Here is a 25,442-nt window from a genome sequence, read left to right as displayed (position 1 = left end):
GGAATGAGCTAAGATTTTGTGAGACTGTTGGAAGGGCGTGATTGTGTTTTGAAATGTGAGGACATGAGATGTGGGAGGGGCCAGGATGGAATTACAGGGTTTGGCTCTGTGTCCTCACCCACATCTCACCTTGAGTTGTAATAATTCCCAGGTGTCAAGGGTGGGACCAGGTGGAGGTAATTGAATCATGGGGGTGGTTTCTCCCATGCTGTTCTAGTGATAGTGAGTGAGTTCTCACAAGATCTGATAGTTTTATAAGCATCTGGCATTTCACCTGCTGGCACTCATTCTCTCTCCTGCTGCCCTGTGAAGAGGTACCTCCCATCATGCTATATGTGGCCACATTCCAAAATGAGGTGAGGCACTATGTATGTAGACTTACTAAAACAGTGGCAAGACTGGATTTGCAACTCGCAACCTATCACCCACTTCCAGGCTAAGGTTGTAGATACATTTTCTGGAGTGCTTTACCATCCACCCTCCCTCCCTTGCTGGATGTACACAGACACACCCACACACAAACACACCCCCACACAAACACACCCCCATGCACTGGGAAAGAAAAAGAAGCGGTTCTTCCCTTTTGATCTAAGTCAAGTGATAGCACTTGGACTTTGAAGTTTGTTAGGTACAGAAGCTGATGCTAGTTGTTACCTTAAAAAGTCCACAGGGAATAGACTGAATGGCAAAGGTAAGAGGCTACAATGGGAACAAATCCCATTAAAGGCAGAAGAAAGGTATATGGTGCTCTCTGGCTGGTGAGTAACATACGCACCATGTGCAGCCTGAAGCCCTTTTAAATGCTACCACAGGTGACTGCCTGGTAGGTTTATATGACCCCAGAAGAGTGGTGGGCCTTTGGATGCTCAGGGCGGGGGCCTGAAGGAGGGGTCATATGCGGAGTGAAATGGACTAAGTGAGAACAGTATTGCCCACCTCAAAGATGTCTCAATCAGAAGTTCCCAGCTATGCATGTACTGAGGGAACCCAGGAAGGCATCTCGCAGGGAGTGTTGGTATTAACAAACAACCACATTTAGAGAGCACCATCCACTAGATTACACCTGTGCCTGTCAGGAAGCTCCTTCCTGTTTCCGACATCTCTCCTCTTTCAGTCATTAACCTGGAAGGGAGTCAGGGCCATCCCAGAGATGAATGGTAGGAAGGGGTGTGGAACAGCAAGGTGAAGCTTGCCCTGGATAAATTCTCCTGATCCCTGGCAAAGTAACTGGGATTAGAACTGTGGAAAGTGAGAATGGGAAGTAAAAGCAGGTTTTGGAATCAGGAAAAGATGCTACAACAAGTTTTTCTAATGCAAATTTTCTTTCTCAGAAACTGACTACAAAGTTTTTTGAGAATGTGTTTATATACAATATTCTAAAATGTATACAAATTTGATGACATACGTTTGCAGCATTTGGTGGTTCCTTGGACTATGGAACTAAGCTCCTCTTAGCCATAGGTACTCCATGCATTTGAACAGGTAATATAAAATGCCCTAGGGCTTTTCTCAGAAAGGAAAATAAAACATCAAACCCCCTGGGAAGTTTTCTCACTAATAATAAATAAATCTTTTAAAACACAATAAACTCTCTGGCTCAAGGAATTTAAGAACCTGGGGAAATATTCTGTGATAACCCCTCTGGCAACATGTTAATTGTGATGCAGTCTCCCCCTCCCTGCTCAGTGAATCCAATCCATTATAATATGAACACCAATTTATTTCCTATAATGCATTAAGAAATCCAAATATCTGGAACAGGTCATATCTCATTTGCTATTGCTGATTAAAACAAATAATAGGATAAGATGGCTTTCTGCCAATTTTGTCACTGCACTTGTGTCTAAGACTGCTTTTGAAATAGAACTAATACTTTAATACTTGAATAAATATAATTTATTATAATTTTTATAAAGTATTATAACTAATACTTTAATACTTGAATAAATATAAAGATAAGTTGTACTCATCATATGAAATAGTATGAAAACTGTTACTTTAAGTATTTTTGCAGTGGTGACTTAGGAACTCTCACTTATCAAGACTCTGTATTTTACTGAATACATCAAGGAAGTAATTCTGACACATCATCACACTATGGAAAAATATGATCAGTTATAGAAAAATAAAATTCTCTCTATTTGCCATTTGATTAATGGATCATTTTGTAATTATTGGCATGACCTCTAGTTTCTATTATTTTTCTATGAACTGTAAAAATGGTGCTAAAAGATGGTGTAGAGCATGCTACTAGATGCTCAGTTAAGTGTCAAGCAATGGGTAAAACTGAGCCTTTCCTAGGTCTATCACTGCATGCCCCTTGTTAGAGGACAGACTGTCATTTCTCCACTGCCGCTCACTTCATAGTTGTTAGCTATTCTTTTGTGTGTTTAAACAGATTTCTTACACTCCTGTTGAAACACCATTAGTTCCACTATTCATACAAAGAACAATCTTGAAAAGACAGATTATCTATGCATACAGGAAATGATTTACCCTGAAGGGCATTTTCTTTTTCTTTATCCAGGGTATTTTTAAATGTCTCAAGTGATGAGGCTGGTTGTTCAACCAAGTTGAGGAACACACTTTAATTCCACCCATTATCTATCATTGTGAACACAAACCTGCTGTTTTTCTCTGCTGATAATCTATCATCTTACAGGAGTGAGGATGGCTTCAAACCACAGGAGCAAAGAGCGGCCACAGATTTGGCTTACAAGGAGATTTATCATTTGAACTCCACACAGAAATATATTCAATTCAACATTTCCTTGCTCAAGTTATATCCTGTGCCCTTTTTGGAAACTTAGCTACAATAAAGAAAAGCAACTAGATAATGAAGACAAAGTAGGAATGGGTAAATCTGAAATGTATATCTAGTCTCTCAAAATTAATTTCCAGAATATGATGTTTAATGGGAGACAAGTCCTTATTGTCTGCACATAACTAGAAACCAATGGGGATGTCCTACTGAAGGACTCTCTCTCCTAAATGTCCTTATTCTTCCTTCATTATGCTATCTATTTTCCCAGGATAGCAACATTAATTTGACATGGCTGAATTATGCTACCTACTGTTTCCTGTATAGCACTTTCAGTGCCTCGGGCTGGGTTTCCCGCTTTGGGGATAGGGCTAGAAAGATATTTCTAACTCTCCTGTAGTATGAGAAGCAATTAAGCTACAAGTTGCTTAGCTGTAAGCAGTTAACCTCACAAACCTAATAAATTATTTGATTATATGGAATGCTTAGAACTTTGACCCCTTTTAGTAAATATACATGAAATTGCAGAACTTACTTTATTTTTTTCACTTGATTATTTTAATATCCCCCACTTTACTCCATGCTTTAAGATGTACAAGTAGCAAATGGAATAGATGCATATGTTCTCTCATTGCCAAATCATATGACTCTATTGTCTGTGCCGCTACTATTTCCATTGTTTCAGTTGAAGATTGTACCACTTTATTTCTGCATATGAGAGAGCAGCACTTCTGTCTTTTCCCCTCTACTCAATTAAAAACAAACAAACAGGCATAAAACATGGACACTAATGAACCAAAAACGGTCTGTAATTAATTTTAAATTCACTACTAGTTTAGAAAATTAGCCAACACTGCAAATTGCATTGACCATGATCAGACCCTTAATAACAGGGCCTATTGTGTGAAATGTGCAAGTCAGCAGAAACACAAATGAAAACCTTTCAGCTTTAAGCATTTCTACCCGCATGAAAATTGAACAAAGCAAGATGAAATCTGAATTTTTTAAAATAGCTTTAACAACTATGTCTCGCACAAGTTCAATTAATAAATCACTTCAAAGTACACTTTCCTTTTTGCACATTCGTTTTTATGAGGTCAACCCATGAGAGGAATGACAGGTATGAGAGAGTAAAATTCTGCCTTTTATTTCTAGAATCTCAATAATAATATTCCAAGCAGTCTTAGTGCTCAGATAGATAAGTGTAGAAATAGCCTTTATTTGATTGTGAAAATTAATTTGAAAATATGCAAAATTTAAAAAGTTTGCACCATTATTTTATGCAAAGAAAGGGAAAATGTATCCTAACTTTATAGCTGAATAATTCCCTAATGCTGTTTATACCTAATTATTCCTGAGATTGCTTGGCTTTTAAAGAAGTGCTCTGACAACTAAATCAGAAATTTATTTTCATTCTAATTCTCCTTATATGTTATATAGTATTCACCATTTACATATTTAAGACTTGTAGTAATAATTTCACATATATGTATTTGTTGTTATTTTTTTTCTTACTTTTAAAGCAATACAACTTTGATCTGTGATTTTTGAAATAGTCCAAATGGTACAAATATAGTTCTGGATCACAGTTCATCCTCAACCGTGATGCTCCCTGGGTTTAAAATTCAGTCTCATCATTTGCCAACTAAGGGAAATTGTTAAATCTATTCAACACTTAGTTTTGTTAGCTATATAGTAGAGAAATCTGTTATTCTTATCTTGTAGAGATAGTAATTACAGGAGCAATCTATAGGACTGAGTCACAGAATACAGAAAAGATATTTGTTCTTCTTTTATAATTTTTCTGTTGATAATCCATTTCCTCTGAATTCATGCCCTCACCTTCTCTAGATCTCGAAACAGCTCTGGAACTTGTGGTCAATATTTTTGTTTTTCATCACTTTGCATCATTATTTGCTTTCTGAGTCCTCTCACTCCTGAGAGGATAACTTTCCCTCATCATTCACGTTCTTTTTTTTTTTTTTTTTTTGAGATGGAGCTTTCCTCTGTCGCCCAGGCTGGAGTACAGTGGGGCAGTCTCGGCTCACTGCAAACTTTGCCTCCCAGGTTCAAGCGATTCTCCTGCCTCAGTCTCCCGAGTAGCTGGGATTACAGCCTCCTGAGTAGCTGGGATTACACCATGCCCAGCTAATTTTTGTATTTTTAGTAGAGATGGGGTTTCACTATGTTGGCCAGGCTGGTCTTGAACTCCTGATCTCAGGTGATCCACCCACCTTGACCTCCCAAAGTGCTGGGATTACAGACATTCTCTTTCTTGAATACCTTTCCAATGAAAAAATGTACACAACACCTCCTCCTCTCCATTGAAAAATCTCATTTCAAATTCTTAATGACTTCCCCAACAAAAGAAAACAGATGCTCCCCCCAAAACTCCAGATGCTGTACGACGTCTGACACCACACACAGCTAATCTTATATAAACTAAAGATTCATTTTTTTCTCTCCTTTATTTTTTTCTATAGCACATTGTTCTGCTTATGAATGTTATACATACAGTCAATTATCCAAGCTAATGGAGGCAAGCTGTGGGAGAGATAATTAAGAACAGTACATAATCTACCCTGCTATTAGTGCAGGTGTCAGCAAAGAGTCTGGCCTGAGACATCTTTGTAGGGGGTGTGTAGTGAGGAGAAGAGAGGCTTGTAATCCCAAGATAGTTATAGAGTGGCAGGGAAAAGCCACTGAGGGGGGATGGGGGAAGCAATCCTGGTGAGGAAGAAAACGTTAAGACAGATGATCACTCATTAATATGAATGTTGTGAATAATCTGGAATTTACTGTTATGTTTAGATGCCTATTTGGAATATGATACTAATTAGCTTAAAGCCATAAGCTTGATTTATATCATGAGCAGTTTCCCTACCCCACTGGTTATATTTTAAGGTGACAGACCTTGCCGTGGGTCTCAGAAGTCAATCTTACAAATGTGCCCTTGTGATAAGTAAAGAGAGTGGCATAACCCACATCGGGTTGAGTAGATTGAAACAACCAACATATTCAGTACAATGCATTGAACGTTCCTGTCATTCAACATACACATTCTATAGATTGAGGGTCATTTCTGTTCATTTTGTACATAAAAATCAAGAAGTATATTTGAAAATTATAATCAATGGGTGCTTAATACTTTTTTCAGCATTGTTTCAATCATATGGTCTGTTTAAATGCACAAGAAAATGTGAGTTTCTCCTTATTAATTCAGTAACTATTAAAGAAAGGCCTATTATATTGTTTCCTGCCCTAATAAAGCTTATGTCCTGATGAAATTGTGTATATGCAAGAAGGCAATAAACTCTTTCTATATTATAAAGACATAGTAAGCACTTCACATATACAATGAAATCAAAATCAACCACTGAAAATAAAGAAGCATTAAAATATACATGGTAAAACAGCAAGAGCTGTCCAGAATTACTTCTTTCAATGGCTTAAAAAAATGATAATAATGGAAATTCCTTGGCAATCTAAGGGAGTTTGTCATTTTTTTCCTGCAATTGCATCAAAGCAGGAAAAGAGTAGCAGATGCAGACCTTCGATTTATAACCATCTTTCCCATAGCTTTATGCTCTGGTCTCCTTTGGGCAGTAAGACTCCAGGGTCTCAACTAGTGAATTTTTCAATTACTGATACTATCCTGCCCTGAGAGATAGGAAGTGATAAAACAACAAGTAAGAAATCATTTTTCATAATTCTTCAGAGTCCAATCTAGCCTTAAACCCGCTTCTCTTGCAGTCCATTCATGCTATGGAAGCTGAGTTTTAGTGGATTCTATTGCCTCAGAGTGGAATCACTTCACATATTTTTCAGTAGATTAGCCTCTGGAGTATTTCTTTTTTACTCACAAAGTCTAGTAAAACAGAGTATAGCCTATAAGCATCCTCACTAAGGAGACATAAATATCAAAGAAAATAATTTTAAAGTAGCCCTGCTTTCCAATATTTCAAACAATGTTGGTTTCTTTTAATAAGCATTCCAACATTTTTTCCCCAACTGGTTGAAGAATTCTGGAATATTTAGATTAAGGATTCAGTACATAAAATCCCAGTTGATTTGTATTCCAAGAATTATGAACATTATGAAAGGTCTGCATAAAAGAAAGTTGACTGTCCAAAGAAACTCAATTATAACTTGTTATAAAACAATTTCCTCTTTCAAAGAAGAGGATCAATGACATATTGAATTATTAAAAAATAATACAAATAGTCCATTTTAATTGCTTTACTTTTGAGGTCAATAGATAATGACTTTCATTTTTATAAAATATTTCCATGTTAATGACTTCAAGATCTATTGTTTCAGGGATTTTCCCTAGGCACATGAAGCTAAGGTTGAAGCAGTTAAGGGTGCTTAAATTCCTTTACAAGCCTATTATAAGCCAATATTCAATCAAAACGATTATTGCTAGCCATTAAAAAATCCACTAAGTATCAAGGGTAATAACTCTTGCATGTTATTACTGGGAATTTCTACAAAGCAAAGGGCTTTTGTGTTGCTGTTTGCAAAGACTGCTTAATTTATTAGACATCCTTGGGAAAAAAGAAATCTGCTGTTCAACCAAGAAAAAAAAAAAAGAGTAGGTTTGTCCCCATTATCTTTGAACAAGAAGTGCCAGGAAGCTTCGGGCTAGAATTAACATGAGATAGGCTATTACAGTTGTAAGAGCATTTAGCAGCCTTCCCTACTGACTTCAGGGTGATAATATATACAGCATGGGTATAATCTGTCTCCTCTGCTGCTCTTTCTTTGCCTGTCCTCCTCTCCTTCTTTACTAATATACATGCCTTATTGTAAATCATGATAAGACGTGAACAGCAGTATTTTTCTACTAAAGTGACATCATTCAATTGGAGTTTTACCTTTGGCAAAGTCATATAAAGAATCACCGTTTTTATGTAACCATTTTTAAAAGCCAAACACAACACATTCAAATATAAGAATATTCTATGACTCATGCTTTAGAAAGTAAATTATATCTGGTATCTTTTCCAATAGAAAAGGTGTTTTCACATATTGTTAATTTTCACAGCCAGAGAATGCAAATATTATTTAGACTATGGTATCATCATTTATGAAATAAAAATCAGCAGTATTAATAACTGAAGAATCTTCATCTCTTATTGTTTCGTGATTAAGAAAACCTATAACTATTTTTGTAAATAATAATATCTACCTGGTACTGAGTATAGTCCAAAGCACATTTAAGCAAAAACATCTTCTTCCTTGAAACGTGCAAGACGGAATGCACCACAAGTGATGTCTGAGTACTTTTAGTTACTGAATTTCTCCAGGTGTTTTGAGTTTAATTTCTCTTAAGTTGATATTAATCCTCATGACATTAAAAATGTAAAGCAAAACAAAAAAAACGCATATGCATGTCACTCAACAATTTTAAAAGGTCAGGCATCATAAAATCCAACAAATAATGTTAGAGTATAAAATTATAAGATAAAATTTATTTATCTATGGAAATTTCTTTAAGTCAATTTGTTTTCAGTCTTTACACTACTGACATTTAGGGTTGTCTCATTCTTTGTTATTGGAGGCCGTCCTGTGCATTGTAGATGTTTAGCAGTATACCTGACTTCTACCTGTTAGATTTTATTAGCGCTCCCAATTCACCCCACAAACACAACATGAATTGTGATAACCAAAAACATCCCTGGGGGACAAAAGCACCCTCATTGAGAACCACGGCTCTAAGTGAAAAACCTAGTGTAAATTTGACAATATTATAATTATATCATTAATACTGGGAAAAGAAACTATCACCAAACTGTCAGTTGTAACACACATATTATGGAGAGCAAGATAGAGCTGGGCTTCAGACATATTTCCTATACACATTCTAGGAAATTGAAATATAACAAATACATCAAAAACTTATGATTCAAATATGACTTTTGAAATACCATTGTCCTAGTCTGTTTGAGCTGCCATAACAAAATACCATAAAGTGAGTGACTTGAACAACAGAAATTTATTTTCTCACAGTTCTGAAGGCTGGAGGTCCAAGATTAGAGTGCCAAAAAGCTACATGGTTGGGATCTGGTAAGGGCTCTTTCTGTAGCTTGCAGAGAGTTTCCTCCTCTTTGTGTACTTACATGATCTCTTCTTGGTGAATGGGGTGGGGGTGGGGGGCACAAACAACCTCTTTAGCGTCTGTTCTTATAAAGGCAATCCCATTATGAGGTCCACACTGATAACTCATTTAACCCTAGTTACCTCCCAAGAGCCCCAGCTGCAAACAATACCACACTGGGGGTTAGTGCTCCAATATATGAATTTTGGGTGACAAACATTCAGTTCATAACAACCATTAAACTTCTAGCTCAGAAATTGCATATTGGTTGAGACAAGAAGTAAAATATCTGTTCCTATATTCCTGGAAGAATAAGATAAATAATTGTCAATTGCTTTTAAGTGCATCACGTATCTTCATTGTGTGTTCAAATTAGATAAGCATTATTAACACTACTGGACATTCTTATTAATTTTAAATTATGCTGGGTCTTCAATTTATCATGAGTTTGTGTTTTATTTATATTTGTATATAATAAAAGAAAAAGAAAGCAAAAAATTACCCCAAAATATATAGGATCCAAAAACTATGTAAAATAGTACTTTTACTATTTACTAAAACACTAGTCTCGGTACTCAAAGTATGAATGTGGTTACTCTGACACACAGGGAAGGAAGAGTGACTCTGAGGGGTTCAGAGGGTGGATCTAAGAGGATCCTCAGAGTGTCAGAGTAATTCTGAGCGGCTATTTCATGGCAAAGTTGGATACACGTTGTGACTCATCAAGTTGTACACTTAGAATTTGTATATTTTTCTTTATATATTTTGCAACATAATAAAATATGTAAGAAACGTTATGAATCATGCATATATGAATCACACATTTACTGCTTTTGCAGGAAAGATGAAGAAGACAGTCTCAACCCTCAAGCAAGTCAAAGTCTAAAGAAAGATTCAGACCTGCAAACAGATTGCACAACACAATGTGGTAAATGATAAATGACATATATGAGCAGAGTTCTTTACTAACACAGACGAGGAAATAATTAACTGTGCCTGCGGAAATCAGAAAAGATTTTATGATAAGTAGCATTTGAACTGGGTCAGGAAGCCTTGTAAGGGACCATATTGCTACAAGTTAGTTACAAAAAAGTAAGTTAGTTTTGAAGAAAAATTATAAATATAGGTTACCTGATTGTCAATTACTTTCTGGTAGCTCAATATTTATTGATTAACACCCAAAAAAATGTGAACCAGGTGCAACCAAGTAAAAAAATCCTTGCCTTATTACCCAGAGCTTGATCTAAAATAGTGATAGTAAGCCTGTACATGTGCTTATGCTCCAACTATGGATGTCTTTGTCACTGAAATAAGCTTTTTTTTTTTTTAACCATGTGACAATGAAAGGCAGAAGGCAAGGAGACAATAGAAGAGATGAAACAGTAAAATTTCACATAAATGCTGATGGAGTACATTATGCAAATGGATACTATGCAAATACTTAGATGTGGTCTTAGTAATGAAGACATACGAAAACATGAAAAAATACTTCAAAAATGGTTGCCAATCATCAGTGGCTGATTATGAATACAAAAAACTAACCCTTGAGGAAAAGAGCAATGGCCATGTTCTCATAGATCCAAGATTTAACTGGAAGGAGATGCAGGCTCTGAGATACAGAGTCACAGCAGCATCCATGTTAACCAGAACTAGAGTTCAAAGAGGAATTACTCTCCACCTTGTATGCTGGTAAGAGGGTCTGTTTCAGAGAGTAGTGAGAAAATGCATTAATTTTAATGAAATAAAATGTTTGGCTTAGGAATTTCTGTTTTAGTGGAATTGTATTCTTGAGTACCGTTCTTCTCTGTCAAAGCCACTGTTGAATGATATGCTGGAAAACATTACTCAACCAGAAGTAAAATTTCATGTTATTTAAAACCTCTATTTACTTTACTATGATTTTAGTTTGGGAAATTCTCATTCTTTTTTCTTTAGCAAAACTCTCTCAAGATGGAACACTCAAATTAGTCAACTTTCAAGAGTGCTCCTGTAAGCTTCAACTCTTAAATTGTGGTTCACTCCTCACAACCACCTACAATTTCAGAATTTTCAGTCTCTTTCTCCACACTGCGTATTTTCTTTAACCTCAGCTTGGGAATTCAGTAATTCAGCCTACTCTATTTTGTAGCTCAATGCTGAATTTAACATAATGGCATTTGCCACACTGTCCTGGATTCTTTCTTTTTGTCATCTTTCTGCTATACTCTCAAAACTATTTGCTACCCATGAATCAATACAAGCCCCACCTTTAACCCTCTTTTATGATGGATGTCTCACCCACTGGTAAAGATGAATCACATTACAGAGTCCCTTAGCATTCACACAAAGATGTGTTTTCTACTTTAAACTACATCAATAAGGTGCTTCCTATTACAATTGCACTTGTTTTCTATTATTTGAAACATTTGTTCCTAATATTTACTATGCTCTTCAAATTCCCAAGCATATCCCTATCCCACACTGTTAGTAAAGATACACGTCAGTCAAAAATCCCATAACTTCTCTACCAGGCTCAGTTATCCACATCCAGTGCTGTGCACCCACTTCTCCTTTTCACTTTCTCTGTCTCTGAGATCAAACTTCTCCAATTCTCAGACAGTAAACCTTTGACCTATGAACTAGAAATTATATCTCTTTCCTTCTCTGTGATCTCACTCCGCTCATTATCTTCCTTATTTTTTGCATTATACTGATTCTCTTCTATTTACCTAATTAAAATAGGTAAATTCTACTCAATCCCAAAACAACTCTGACTCCTTTTCCCAGAGAACAACAAAAACCATATCTCCATGTTACTACCTCCTGCAGTTACTGACTTATCTCCCTCCACGCCCTTTTTCTGTTTGGGCAAACTTCTTGAAAGGATACTTTAGACTTCCTTTTACTTATATCCTGAATTTTTATTTATTTCTTGTAAAGGGGTAGAGAAGTGAAAATCCGACTTGAGCATATATAGAAGGCTATAGGTCCTTGGACAGATTATATAAGTTTTCTAAGTCCCAATTTCCTATTCTATAGAGTGTTGATATCCACTGTGCAAAACTGGTAGAGGAATTGAATAGCATAATATTACAAAACACTTAACACAATACTTGATATCGTATAAATGCTCCATAAATATTATCTATCATTATTCCTTAAACTATTGCTCTTCATCCCTCTATTACCACTTCTGCCCATAAACCTATCCTGCACAATTCTATGGAATCACCCTTGTGAGAGTCACCAACAACCTTATCAAATCCAATGAACTACATTAAAAGTTTTTTGTTCTGCTTTAATACTAATATTTGATGTTGTTAGGTGCTCTTGCCACTTGGAATACTTCCTTTATTTGATGTTTATGACGTCTCCCTCCCTCTTATTTCTTCCCTCTACTTATTCCTTATTTGTGTTCATTGTTGAATCCTTGCTCTTAATGAGCGGCTAAATACTGGATCTCATCAAAGTTTCATCCTTGATTCCATTTTCTTCACTTCCTTGAATGTTCCTTAGGAGAGTTTACTTGAATAAAGCTGATGACTCCAGCTTCACATCTTCACTGAGCTCCGAACTATTTTCAGTTCTGTGCTGGAGGGCTTCACACAGATGTCTCATATACATATGAAACATAGCATGTCTAGAGCGGAACTCATTTGTATTCCTCTCAAATAATGTGCCTCCTGCAATCTTTATCCTAATTTTCTCTATCTACTAGTCTGCAGTTCTAATTTTGGACCTATCATAACTCAACTGAAATATTCATTTGTTTTTATCTAGTGGATTTGCACACCCAGTTTATCTTCCATACAATTGTCTTCTCAAAAATCACATATTGGCAATGAGCCAAGATCGTGCCACTGCACTCCAGCTTGAGTGACAGAGTGAGACTCTGCCTCAGAAAAAAATATATATGTATATCAAATGTTGGTACCACAACATGAATGTACTTAATACTAGTGAATTGTACACTTGCACATGATAAATGTTATGTTGTATGTATTTTACCACAATAAAAAAATCAAAGTGGTTCAAATGCTGAGAACATTTAGTGGTCTTTAGTGGTTCCCACTACTACAAGCTCTTCATCGTTGCAAAGAAGATATTTCAGATGGGGTTCCAGTTCAATTAAGTCACGACATATGCTTTTCTAAAGCTTACAGATTTAAGAATTTTATTTATATTTGCTGAAAGAGCTCCGTATTTCCTTTTGTTTCTCTCTCTCTCTGTGTTTTTTTTTTTTTTTTTTGAGATGAAATTTCTCTCTTGTTGCCCAGGTTGGAGTGCCATGGCACAATCTCAGCTCACTGCAACCTCCGCCTCCCAGGTTCAAGCAATTCTCCTGCCTCAGCCTCCTGAGTAGCTGGGATTACAGGCATGCGCCACCGCGTCTGGCCAGTTTTTGTATTTTTAGTAGAGACAGCATTTCACCATGTTGGCCACGCTGTTCTCGAGCTCCTGACCTCAGGTGATCCACCTGCCTCAGCCTCCCAAAGTGCTGGGATTACAGGTGTGAGCCACACCCAGCCTTTTTTCTTTTTTTTTTTTTTGAGACAGAGTCTCCCTGTGTCATCCAAGCTGGATGAAGTGCAGTGGTGCAATCATAGCTCACTGCAACCTCGATCTCCCAGGCTCAAGTAATCCTCCCACCTCAGCCTCCTGAGTAGCTGGGAGCACAGGCATGCACCACTATACCTAGATAATATTTTTGGAACTTTTAAAAAATTAATTTTAATTTTTGTGGGTACATAGCCAGTTTATATATTTGTGAGGTACATGAGATTTTTTGACGTAGGCACGTGAGGTATAATAATCACATCATGGGAAACAGGGTACCCATCCCCTCAAGCATTTATCCTTTGTGTTGAACATAATTCATTCATACTCTTTCAGCAATTTTTAAATCTACAATCAAATTATTTTGACTGTCATCATCCTGTTATGCTATCAAATTCTAGGTATTCATAGTAACATCGTGGAGAATGGGGTAGCCATCCCTCAAGCATTTATCCTGTGTGTTCACAAGAGTGTATCCAATTACACTCTTAGTTATTTTTAAATATACAAGGAAGTTATTACTGACTGCAGTCACCCTGTTGTGCTACCAAATAGTTGTAATTTTTGTAAAGACAGGGTTTCACTTTTGCCCAGCCTGGTCTTGAACTCCTGGGCTCCAGCAATCCTCCTGCCTTGGCCTCCCAAAGTCCTGGAACTGGCCAGGCGCGGTGGCTCACGCCTGTAATCCCAGCACTTTGGGAGGTGGAGGCAGGTGGATCATGAGGTCAGGAGTTCAAGACCAGCCTGGCAAAGATGCTGAAACCTCATCTCTACTAAAAATATAAAAAAAATTAGCTGGGTGGTGGCACACGCCTATAATCCCAGCTATTCTGGAGAGAATTTCTTAAACTGGGAAGACGGAGCTTGCAGTGAGCCGAGATCACGCCACTGCACTCCAGCCTGGGCACAGAGTGAGACTCTGTCCCCCCCTCCAAAAAAAAAGTGCTGAAATTACAGGCAGGAGCCACCATGCCCAGCGAAAGAGGTCTTTTAGCCACTTCAATATTATTTAAAATTATTTATTACAAAGCTTTGAATTATTAATTATTTTGTGAATACACATAAAGAAAAATGCAAGCAGACTGTATCATCCTGGGCAGATTACATGACTTTTCTAAGTTTCAATTTCAATTGGTTATGAATTCCTACAATATATTCAGAGTCAGAGTCCCACTCTTTTGAATCTCTTTTTGATTCACTCATCACTGACTATGTTTTCCCAATTACCATTCTCCGTACTTCCATGTGTTTTTGATGCACAGTTATTTCTTATGACCTCATTATTTTTTTCAAGATTTTCATCTGAACCCTGGCCCCTGTTCTGCAGGTTTTAATACCTGTCACTTTATTAATCTTACCAGAAGATATCAATAGGTATGTTTCTTTTGACAACAAGGACTTACACCGTTTCTCAATGGTCCTTTGATGGTTGGTTGATTGAAAACTTGGAGATTGCTGTGGTCCACTCCTACTAACAGCAATAACAACCATATAGTTTTGGGTACGTTTATTTTCAAACACAGCTGATGTATATCCACTATCTAACTACAACCAAAAAGTGAAATAATGACAGATGTTAAAAAGGGATTGTGCCTGTTTCATATAATAATAGGCAGTCCATTAGCTCAGTCATTATCCTCCATTTGTGTGTGTACGTGTCCATGTGCACTTGTGTGTGCATGCGAATACAGAATAACATTTTGGGGGAGATATTCTTCAGAAGTGTTTTAAAGTCAAAAATTCAACATAGAAGAAATGTTTGGTGATTGGCAGTTGTGCACAGCTTCACAATGATATCATTGCCTTTCTTCATCTATGTTCATAATATTCAACTTTTTAATGTCTTTAACATTGACAGGATCATTGTGAGACATATTAAAGAGCTCCAAGATTCACTGGCTTATCCTACTTGACTACACTTATGTTTATGGTTTTCCTCAGTTGAATCATATGTTGCTCAAAGTAAAAACGCTACTACTCAATTAGCTGAAAATTTCTGACAAGCTGCTATCAAACACCTCAAAGATAGTCCTGTGCTATAATTGAATTAGTCACACAAACTTCTCATTTGTTTTGATATTTCATCAATCTACTCTGAGATACACAGCAATTTCCCTTACCTTGGGTTGCACTGCCTTTTATATGATAGCCAATCTTTTTACAAACATCTCAGTAATAAATAGGTGACTATCTCATATGTGTGGATCCCATTAAAGCTTTGGTTATTCTTTATAAGAAATTATGGATTTGTGTTCATTCCTTCTCTAATGAATATTTGCTTCATTAATGTCAAATGTATGCCCCACTGCTCTGTTTTCATGCCCTTCCAAGTACACAAGAACATATTGTTTTAATGCCAAATCACAGAGTAATCTTTTTGATGACATTTTTAGCAATCCACATAACTCAACTTAAGTGACAATATGAATAGCTATAATGGAGTTCCCACATGGGCTGGAAATAACAATTCCATCAAGATTTAGCCAGCAGTGATTGTAAGTTGCCCTCAGCTATTAAAACGTTAGAAAAAAAATGTGCCTTATAAACAACAAAATACTGTTGATTCCTAGAATATTCAGAACAATGACTATTCTAAAAATTCTTTTCTTTTTCCTCAACTGACAATTTCACCCATTTACTTCTTTCTCACTCGATGACTTCCCTTTCTACGTTACGTAGAGAACAGAGGTGTCACAAGTAAGCTGCTTATGTACTCACATCTCATCCAGTCTTTGTTCCTTTGCTTACATCTCAACGGCAAAGTTACTCTTTTTCCTTTCCAGGGATAAACTCTTTCTTTTGATCTTGGACTGGCAAATCTGTGGACATAGATAACAGCCCAGGTGACTGATGTAGGTAGTTTCCAGATCAGTTTAATAAATAATGGTGCTACTATCTTTCCACTGAGAGCTTTCATCTTGTTATAAGTATACACAGGCGGCAACATAAGTTTTCTGTTCCTTCTGTTCCCTTCCTTTAAGGTAATCACTATTGGTAGAGAATTGTTTGTCTTTTTGATGTTACACTCAAAAGAATACAGATGTTTTAAACTATTCTAAACTGAGGACACGATGAAACTTTAAAACAAGAGAATTAGTGGCCTTGACTGCAAAATACTCTACTGATTTTGATCCTTTGAGGGTGAGAAGAATGAGAAGAAAGATGAAAGAGAGAAAAATCTGTGAATGATGAAAGATAAAGGTACTTCTGGGCACTCATCAAAGGCTGGTAGAGTATGAACTAAAGGGAGCCGTGAATAAAACCTAATACAGTTTCTTACCTTTCTCCATAAGCTATGTGTGTTTCAATCTACTAATTAAAAGAGAGTTGCTGGAGCCATACACACAGCCAGATATCATAAGGCACAATGGTGAGGTTATATTTCATTTCAAGTGTCTTGGAAATTACCTATTTCCTTTCATTTTACTCTGAAACTTTTGAAGTGTATTCTATCCTTGATACCTCCACTTCCTTTGCCACCATCAGTTGGTCTTTAACTCAATGCATTTTGACTTTCTGCCCTTATATTAATGAAGCTGCATTTCTGAAGGTCATCAGTTATAATCACAAAATAAAATGTCTTTTTCTCCATTTCATATTTTTTATACACTCTGTATAACATTTAACAGTTTTGACTACTCATCCCTGAAATTCTGTTTCCTTCTGACTTTCCTAACACTAAATCAGGGTGGTTTAACTTACTTATTGGTGTTGTTTATTTTTCTTGTAATAAGCTCAAATTTTACAAAAGGAAGAAACTCAGAGAGGTTGTTAAAAGAAGGTGGTATATTGAAAGAAAATTCCTACCAGAAAGTCATACAAAGAAATAAATTTGGAGACATATAGTTCTCCAACTCTCTATTTCCAAACTGATTTTCTTTAAGGCATGGTAAAGGGGTTAAGACAAAAAGGCATTTATCAGTTAATACAGAGTAAGAAATATTCTCTCAAGCATAAAGACAAGAAAGTGAGCATGTTCTCTTTCTCCTGTATGCAAAAAGACATTTAGTAACATACTTTTAGAAACCACGAACAGACGTGATTTCTTGATTCCCAATAATTTCTTCCACAACTGGATCTAGCCCATTATTTAGTGGCTACATCTGTACTCAGTGCTCTGTATTCTGAGTGTGCCTGAATCACAGGGGTAGACATTTGACCCAAATTAAGAATACAGATTTGCTAACCTTGGAATTGGACATTTACAAGGAAGTGACACAAAGATTTGCTGGGCATTTTATCTGGGTCCTGCTAATACATGTCAGTATCTAGAGAAAAAGAGGAGTTCCTCAAAGTGCTTACAGTCGCCCTAGTCTCTCCTCTTCAGATACACAGTGCAGTGCTCAATCTTTTAATTAAAGGTGTAATTCAATAATAAATACTGCATAAACTTACAGAGATAATCTAGCATCACCTGGTCCCTCATGTATCAGATACCGAAACACTCCATAGGGGCAGAATGTGTTTTTCTCCTTTGTGGTTCCTCATAGGTTTTGGAATTGGATAAAGTTAAATCATATGAAAATTTTGGTAATTAAATAGTGTTAGAAAATGTTTCTCTTTTCAGGTTAAATACTTCATAGAGTTTCATTATAAAGTTCAATCTGTTTTTTTTGTATCTCTTAACCATTTGCTTTCCTTACTGTCTTGGCTCAGAGAATGCTTGCATGTTCAGAGTTACTTTTTATTTTCCATCCTTTACAACACACCTGTGAGTTAACAAAATATGATTATTCATACTGTACAGATGGTGGGACTAAGGTATAATGTCATCTAAAAGCTTAATAGCAGAGTTGAAACCAGAATTTATGATTCCCCAAACCTCACATAGAGCAGTATTTTCTGTGATATCCCTGCCCTCTCTTTAATGTTCATGAACAAAAGGCTGCATATAATTTCAATTTCAAATCAAAATGCCAACTACATTTTCAGAATGGGTTTGGTCTTTCACTTCAGTACACTATAGTGTACTAAAATAAAGATAATGTTATCAATTATCTTATCCGATCAGTTTACCAAAGATTATACCTTGTAAAGGTATTTTGGTTTTTCAAGCTTTGTCACAAATGTAATGCCAATTCCTTTTTTATCATCTTAGTTTATTTTAAAATTTGTTATTTGCCTCCATCAAAGAGTATGTCACAAACATCATTCTTGGTTGATTTTAGAAAGTACTATCTTCTGTATTATGCTTAGGTTTAATTCCTTTCTTGTTTGATTTCTTGTTTGGGGCAGGTTTATTAAAAGCAAGCAGTGATTTCTGGTGGAAGTAACATGTTGAAAACAGCATGTGCTATAAAGTACAGTGCTCAATCTTTTAATTAAGGTATAATTCAATAATAAATACTGCATAAACTTACAGTGAGAATCCAGTATTAGCTGCCCCCTCACTTAACAGATACTGAAACACTCTTGAGGGGCAGTATGTGGTTTTCTCCTTTGTTGTTCCTCTTAGGTTTTCAAATGTGCATAAAGTTAAATTACATGAAAATTTTGGTAATTAAATATTGTTAGAAAATGTTTCTGTTTTCAGGTTAAATGCTCAACCCTACACGCCAGGTTTGGAAACCTGTCAGCTTGATCATTCAGAGTAAATCACATCTTATGCCAAGAAACATGAAAATTCAAATTAAACATATTTGACTTCTGATAAAGAAAGGACAGAAAAATAATTTGGACTGATATACTTTTGTTCTTATTTATAAAACAGCTATATATCAATATTAATAAAAAGTTATTTTTCCAAAAACGTAAGTACAGGAAGAACAGGTATTGGCCTGAGTATGTATTTTACCAATTTCTTTTCTTCTAGGGCCAATTTTGTATAACTCAGTTAACTGAACACATAGGATAATATCACAATTAATTTACTATAATGCAGAGCAAAATAAATCTTTGCAACATTTATCACTTACAATTAAGATTTCTTAAGGGATTTTCAAAGTTTAGTTTGCCATCCGTGTTGTTCTGACTTTCTTTCTGTCAGTTAATGAAGCACAGGGGCTAATCTAATTCATGTGATTCCCATCTGTCATCTCTGCAGCAGAGATGAAACCCAAAATGAAATTCCATCCTTCATTCAATTCCTGTACCTTGATATTAGTCAGGTAATCAAGCACAACTCCCAGACTCCTGTGTTTTCAGATGAGGAAACTAAGGTCAAGTGACTTGCCCTGTGTCACACAGCAAGACATCATAAGACCAGGGAACAGATCCAGTAGGCTGGGACTTTCTCAGATGCTTCCAAGACCACTGAACCATACTACCTTCCAGGTAATTGCCTTTTGTAATATCAAGTGGGTCACATCTTTTTTTCTTTGTAAGCAGAAACCATTTCTTCTTCTTTCTTCTTTTTCTTCTTTTAAACAGGCATGTAGAAATGCTGTTCTCTGTTTAGCGTTTCTGGTAATTATCTTCAAGAAAATCAGAATACAAATTTAAAGTACTCATTAACATGCTGATTAGGAATTTCTCTCAAAGACTCAAAAGGCTGGAAGAGACCCCCAGAGATCATCTGATCCAGCCCCTGACTTCAGGCATGTTTCACCTAAACAGTTTCAGGCAGATGGAAAACTGTATTTATGACCCCCAAGGAGAAAGTCCCCAGCCTCCCTTGATAACACAACCTTGGGCTTAGATCTGCTCTTCTACATAATGGGTTATGTGCAAAATATAGAAAAAGAACCTGCCCTCCCTTGTAATGTTAGATATTACTAATATGACTAAGATTATCTGTATGTGTTTGCATTCATATAACTTCTCATCTGACCAATATTTCTGATTCTATTTTGGAAAAGTCTTCCTAGTCACTAGGCATTCTTTTACATAAAACCTGTTCTGATTTGTTTTTCAATTTAAAATTATATCCTCAAAGACTGTGAATGTCTACACAATTTTAACTGAGCTCAAACGTCTGTCTTTTTATTTTTATGCTTTTCTGCTTCTGCAATGAAGAATGTACCCCACAGAAATACTAGTACTTTCTCCCTATCCCTACCCCTTCACCCTAACCAGGATAACTTCAGACTGGGTTTGAGAGAACTGTGAGAACTAAAAGCTAATTTTCCTGGCTTAGAAATTGTACGATGACATGTGCACATCATGACTTGTCCGTGGGAATTGCCTTCCTCACTTTAAATGTAATCTTCATGATCCCAATCCCATTTCTGCTTATGTTTTATCAGAGACTGATCTCATCTTAGCCCAATTTTGCTTCAGTCCTAAAATAATTTTCTGTTTACATTAAAATCATAGTATCTTTATATAAATATTAATGAGTTTGTTTCTAAATCTCCACATTAAATGACAGAAAACATTTACGAGGGGGAAAAAGAAAGTTCTTAGTCCAAATGTATCGAACAGAATGAGAAGTTTTCCCAAGAGGCTGGCCTCTGATGTTTGCACATTCAGCCTGAGTAAACTACATCAATTATACCCTGGGCACTGAAGGTGGTAGAAACATCCTGTCATTTCTTCATATGCCAAAATGTCTGAATGTATCAACAATTTGTACAGATTGCTGAGAGTTTTCCTTCTATATCTTCTCTCCTCTTCTTTATTTTCTGCTGCTTTATTAAGACAGATCTACAGTACAGGACAAGCATTGGGTTGAAAGCTGGATCACGTGAATTCCTAGTTGTAGACCTTCTGCTGAAAAACAGGTATGCAATTCTGTGAGGTGTGGCAATTCTTTGTTATGTGTTCTGATACACCTATTTGTAAAATGAAGTCCTTATAATAAATGACCTCTAAGGTCCCTTTAACCTCTAAAATTTTAGCATACGTAAATGAACACATGAATAAATGAATGACAATGTACAATTATTGAAAATGTTGATCTAGTTCTGCCTAGTTTGTCTTTTTACAATAAAAGTTGAATGGTATTTCTCAAATATGCATTTTTAAAATGTATTTTTAAAGTTATTTGTATGGGTATTTCAACTAAATTATTGAGTGTCTTAATTACATCTTTTTTTTTTTTTTTTTTTTTTTTTGAGACAGAGTCTATCACACAGGCTGGAGTGCAATGACATGGTCTCGGCTCAATGAAACCTCCACCTCCTGGGTTCAGGCAATTCTCTTGCCTCAGACTCCTGAGTAACTAGGGGACTACAGGCATGCTCCACCATGCGGGGATAATTTTTGTGTTTTTAGCAGAGATGGGGTTTCACCATGTTGGCCAGGCTGGTCTTCAACTCCTGACCTCACGTGATCTGCCTGCCTCAACCTCCCAAAGTGCTGGGATTACAGGTGTGAGCCTCTGTGCCCAGCCCAAATGTATTTTAATCATAAATTTAACATAGATTGGATTTTTTTTTTTTTTTTTACTTAATATAACAAATATGTGACTGGGTGCAGTGGCTCACCCTTGTAATCCCAGCACTTTGGGAGGCCGAGGTGGGTGGATCACCGGAGGTCAGGAGATCGAGTACATCCTGGCCAACGTGGTGAAACCCCATCTCTATTTAAAAAAAAAAAAAAAAAAATTAGCCGGGCATGGTGGTGCGCACTTGTAGTCCCAGCTACTATGGAGACTGAGGCAGGAGAATCACTTAAACCTGGGAGGAAGAGGTTGTGGTTAGCCAAGATCACACCACTGCACTCCAGCCGGGGCAACAGAGTAAGACTCCGTCTCAAACAACAACAACAACAACAAAAAAATATGTATTGGATCCTTAGGTGCCAGACATGTGGAGGATAAAATAAAAAGGCAGTCCGTTATTGAAACCATTTAAAATGTGCTGATGGTTAATGCCATGAATGCAGCTTTAGCCCCAGATTAAATGTCAATTAAGCAAAATTTCTAGGCTGGATACAGTGGCTCATACCTGTGATCTCAACACTTTGGGAGGCTGCAGTGAGGGGACTGCTTGAGACCAGGAGTTTGAGAACAGCCTGGGCAACATAGTGAGACCCTGTCTCTTAAAAAACAAACAAACAGGCCGGGCGCGGTGGCTCAAGCCTGTAATCCCAGCACTTTGGGAGGCCGAGACGGGCGGATCACGAGGTCAGGAGATCGAGACCATCCTGGCTAACACAATGAAACCCCGTCTCCACTAAAAATACAAAAAAATTAGCCCGGCGTGGTGGCGGCGCCTGTAGTCCCAGCTACTCGGGAGGCTGAGGCAGGAGAATGGCGGGAACCCGGGAGGCGGAGCTTGCAGTGAGCCGAGATCGCGCCACTGCACTCCAGCCTGGGCGACAGAGCGAGACTCCGCCTCAAAAACAAACAAACAAACAAACAAAAAAAAACAAACAAACAAAAATAAGAAAAAAAAACAAATTTAGCTGAGCTTAGTTGTGCACAGCTGTAGTAGCAGCTACTTGGGAGACTGAGGAGGGAGGACTGCTTGAGCCTGGGAGTTGGAGGTTGCAGTGAATTATGATTGCTGCACACAGGAGAAGACACCGTCTCTAAAAACCCCCAAAATGATAATACTAATAAACAAATAAAACTTTTGTTAAATACTAAAGTGGTTCATGCATCCATAAAGCAGGCCTTGGAATAAAGCATTAAACCAAGTCTGTTCCAATGAACAATGTCATGTCAGGATTTGTACAATTCATCTTTCCTAGAAATATTCTAGGGTTGATGTGAGAAAACATCAGGAGTACTTCTGCCGTGTGAAGGCCAATTAGGTCAATATTTTGAACATGTCTAACCATAATGCACCATGGTAGCAAAGGACAGCATATTTGTGTCAGGAATGTCAACAGTGCCCTTAATAAACATATGGAAGATGTCAGGTACCATTGGGAAAGCAATCCACAACTCGAATAGCCCAAAGAATATCACGTAGGGCCAGTGAATATATACTTTATTTAAAAACTTAGTCTCATCTATGGTAGGCAGAATGTTGTCCCTCGAATATGTTCACATTCTAATCCCTGGAACCTGTAAATATATCATGGTACATGGCAAGGGGGAATAAGATTACTGATGGAGTCAAAGTTGCTAATCAGTTGACTTTAAAATAAGGAAAATATCAGATAATATTTGAGTGGGTCCAATGTAATCCAAGAGTCCTTAAATGTGGAAGATGGAAGGGCAAGAGAGTCAGAGTCAGAGAGAGATCTGAAGATGACAGGCTGCTGCCGTTGAAGATAAGAAAGGGGCAAGTAGGTAAAGAATGCCGTCAGTTTCTGGTTGACGTAAAAGGCAGGAAACAGATTCTTCCCAGAACTTTCAGAGGGAGTGCAGCCCTGATGAAACATTGATTTTAGGTCAATGAGACCCATTTCATACTTCTGGCCTTCGTAACTATAAAATGACACATTTGGGATTTTTAAGCACTAAATTTGTAAAAATCTAGTAGAGCAGCAATAGGAAACTAATACAGCATCCTTCTGTCCCCAACTGAGGGACAACATCCAAGAGAGTTGGGAGAAACATGTCTGAACAATCTCTCATATAAATCAATATCCTGTTCCACCTGAAGTCAAAATTGTTCTTAAGACTCTCCATACCTCCAAATGAAGTAGATGTTGACGTAATAACTGTTGTAATCCATAAAGTCTGTTTCTACATGATAATTCAACTTGTTATTCTGAAGTACAAAGTTAATCCTCTTAATACAAGGTACTTTGCCTGTGTGATTAATTGTCACTGTATTAGTCAATTTTCATGCTGCTGATGAAGACATACCTGAGACTGGGAAGAAAAAGAGGTTTAATGGACTTACAGTTCCACATGGCTGGGAGGCCTCACAATCATGGTGGAAGGCAAGGAGGAGCAAGTCACATCTTACATGAATGGCTGCAGGCAAAGAGAGAGAGCTTATGCAGGGAAACCCCCCTTTTTAAAACCATCAGATCTTGTGAGACTTACTCACTATCAGAAGAGCATGGGAAAGACTAACCGCCATGATTCAATTACCTCCCACCAGCTCCCTCCCACAACACATGGGAATTATGGGAGCTGCAATTCAAGATGAGATTTGGGTGAGGACACAGCCAAAGCATATCAGTCACCATCCAAAATATATTCTCCTTATTTTGGTAAAGACCCTGTCTTAATACTTACTTATAACTCTTTATGCAATGTATAGAATAGGTCATCACTAAATATGATTATTGACTGCATTATCCCAAGGAACTCTTAAAAGTTAGTCTCAGGTAAAGAGCCATCCCACCACAAGTATAAATACATATTATTGACAAAATTCCAACAGACTGAATGTGTAGGTCTTTGTTTATGAATAATTACCTAAAAATTTTATAATATAAAAGTAATATTCAAATTCTAACTTTTTATTGCCTTCTTTTAAAATGGTGGTTAGTAGCCAAAATTGTAATTCTCACAAATAAATTAGAAACTGCAAGTAATGATAAGCAATTTTTGTATTAAACTATTGAAAATATGATACAATATTCTTCCAGAGTCTGAACAGTATATACATTCTCATATTACTTATCATTATTGTGTCTATCAATAAATTCATGGTTATACATTTTAGATATTATTATATTTCCAGATATAAAAATATCTAAAATTATTTTTAAAATCATTTCAGTTTTTCATCTGATCTTAGGCATGTTTGAGCTTCTGAACCACTTCTTGTATGTAGGAGAAACAAATTTAAGTGAAGGCACCTTTTTAATGGGGATATATTTTTGAATATAATACATGAACTATAGCCCGATTATTGACAATATTTCTAAACAAAATTTGCACTCAGAAATTCAATCACTTATGTAATTTTGTTAGTGACCCCAAGTTGTATAGTTATCTATGGTATCTTGATGTAGCTCCCATAACTTTATTGGACTTTTAACTGCTTTGGAACAGATCCATATATAGTTCATTCGTAGATTCCTCAGAGTGACTAACTAGCACTATGCATTTCATATAGCAGGTGCTCTATAAGGATTTGTTAGATGACTAAATTTAAAAAAATGCATAGAAGACCACATAAATGTAGCTTGAAATGGTGATTATAAAAAGGCCACCTTATTTGTATAGAAAACGCAATGCCATTGTTTTAGTAAATTATTCATACTTAGTAATAAACATCCAGCCAGCGCCTCTCTTAATTCCTATTCATT

The sequence above is a fragment of the Macaca mulatta genome, chromosome 2, assembly GCF_049350105.2.
Source record: "Macaca mulatta isolate MMU2019108-1 chromosome 2, T2T-MMU8v2.0, whole genome shotgun sequence".
Lineage (NCBI taxonomy): Eukaryota > Metazoa > Chordata > Mammalia > Primates > Cercopithecidae > Macaca > Macaca mulatta.
This window is presented reverse-complemented; position numbering follows the sequence as displayed.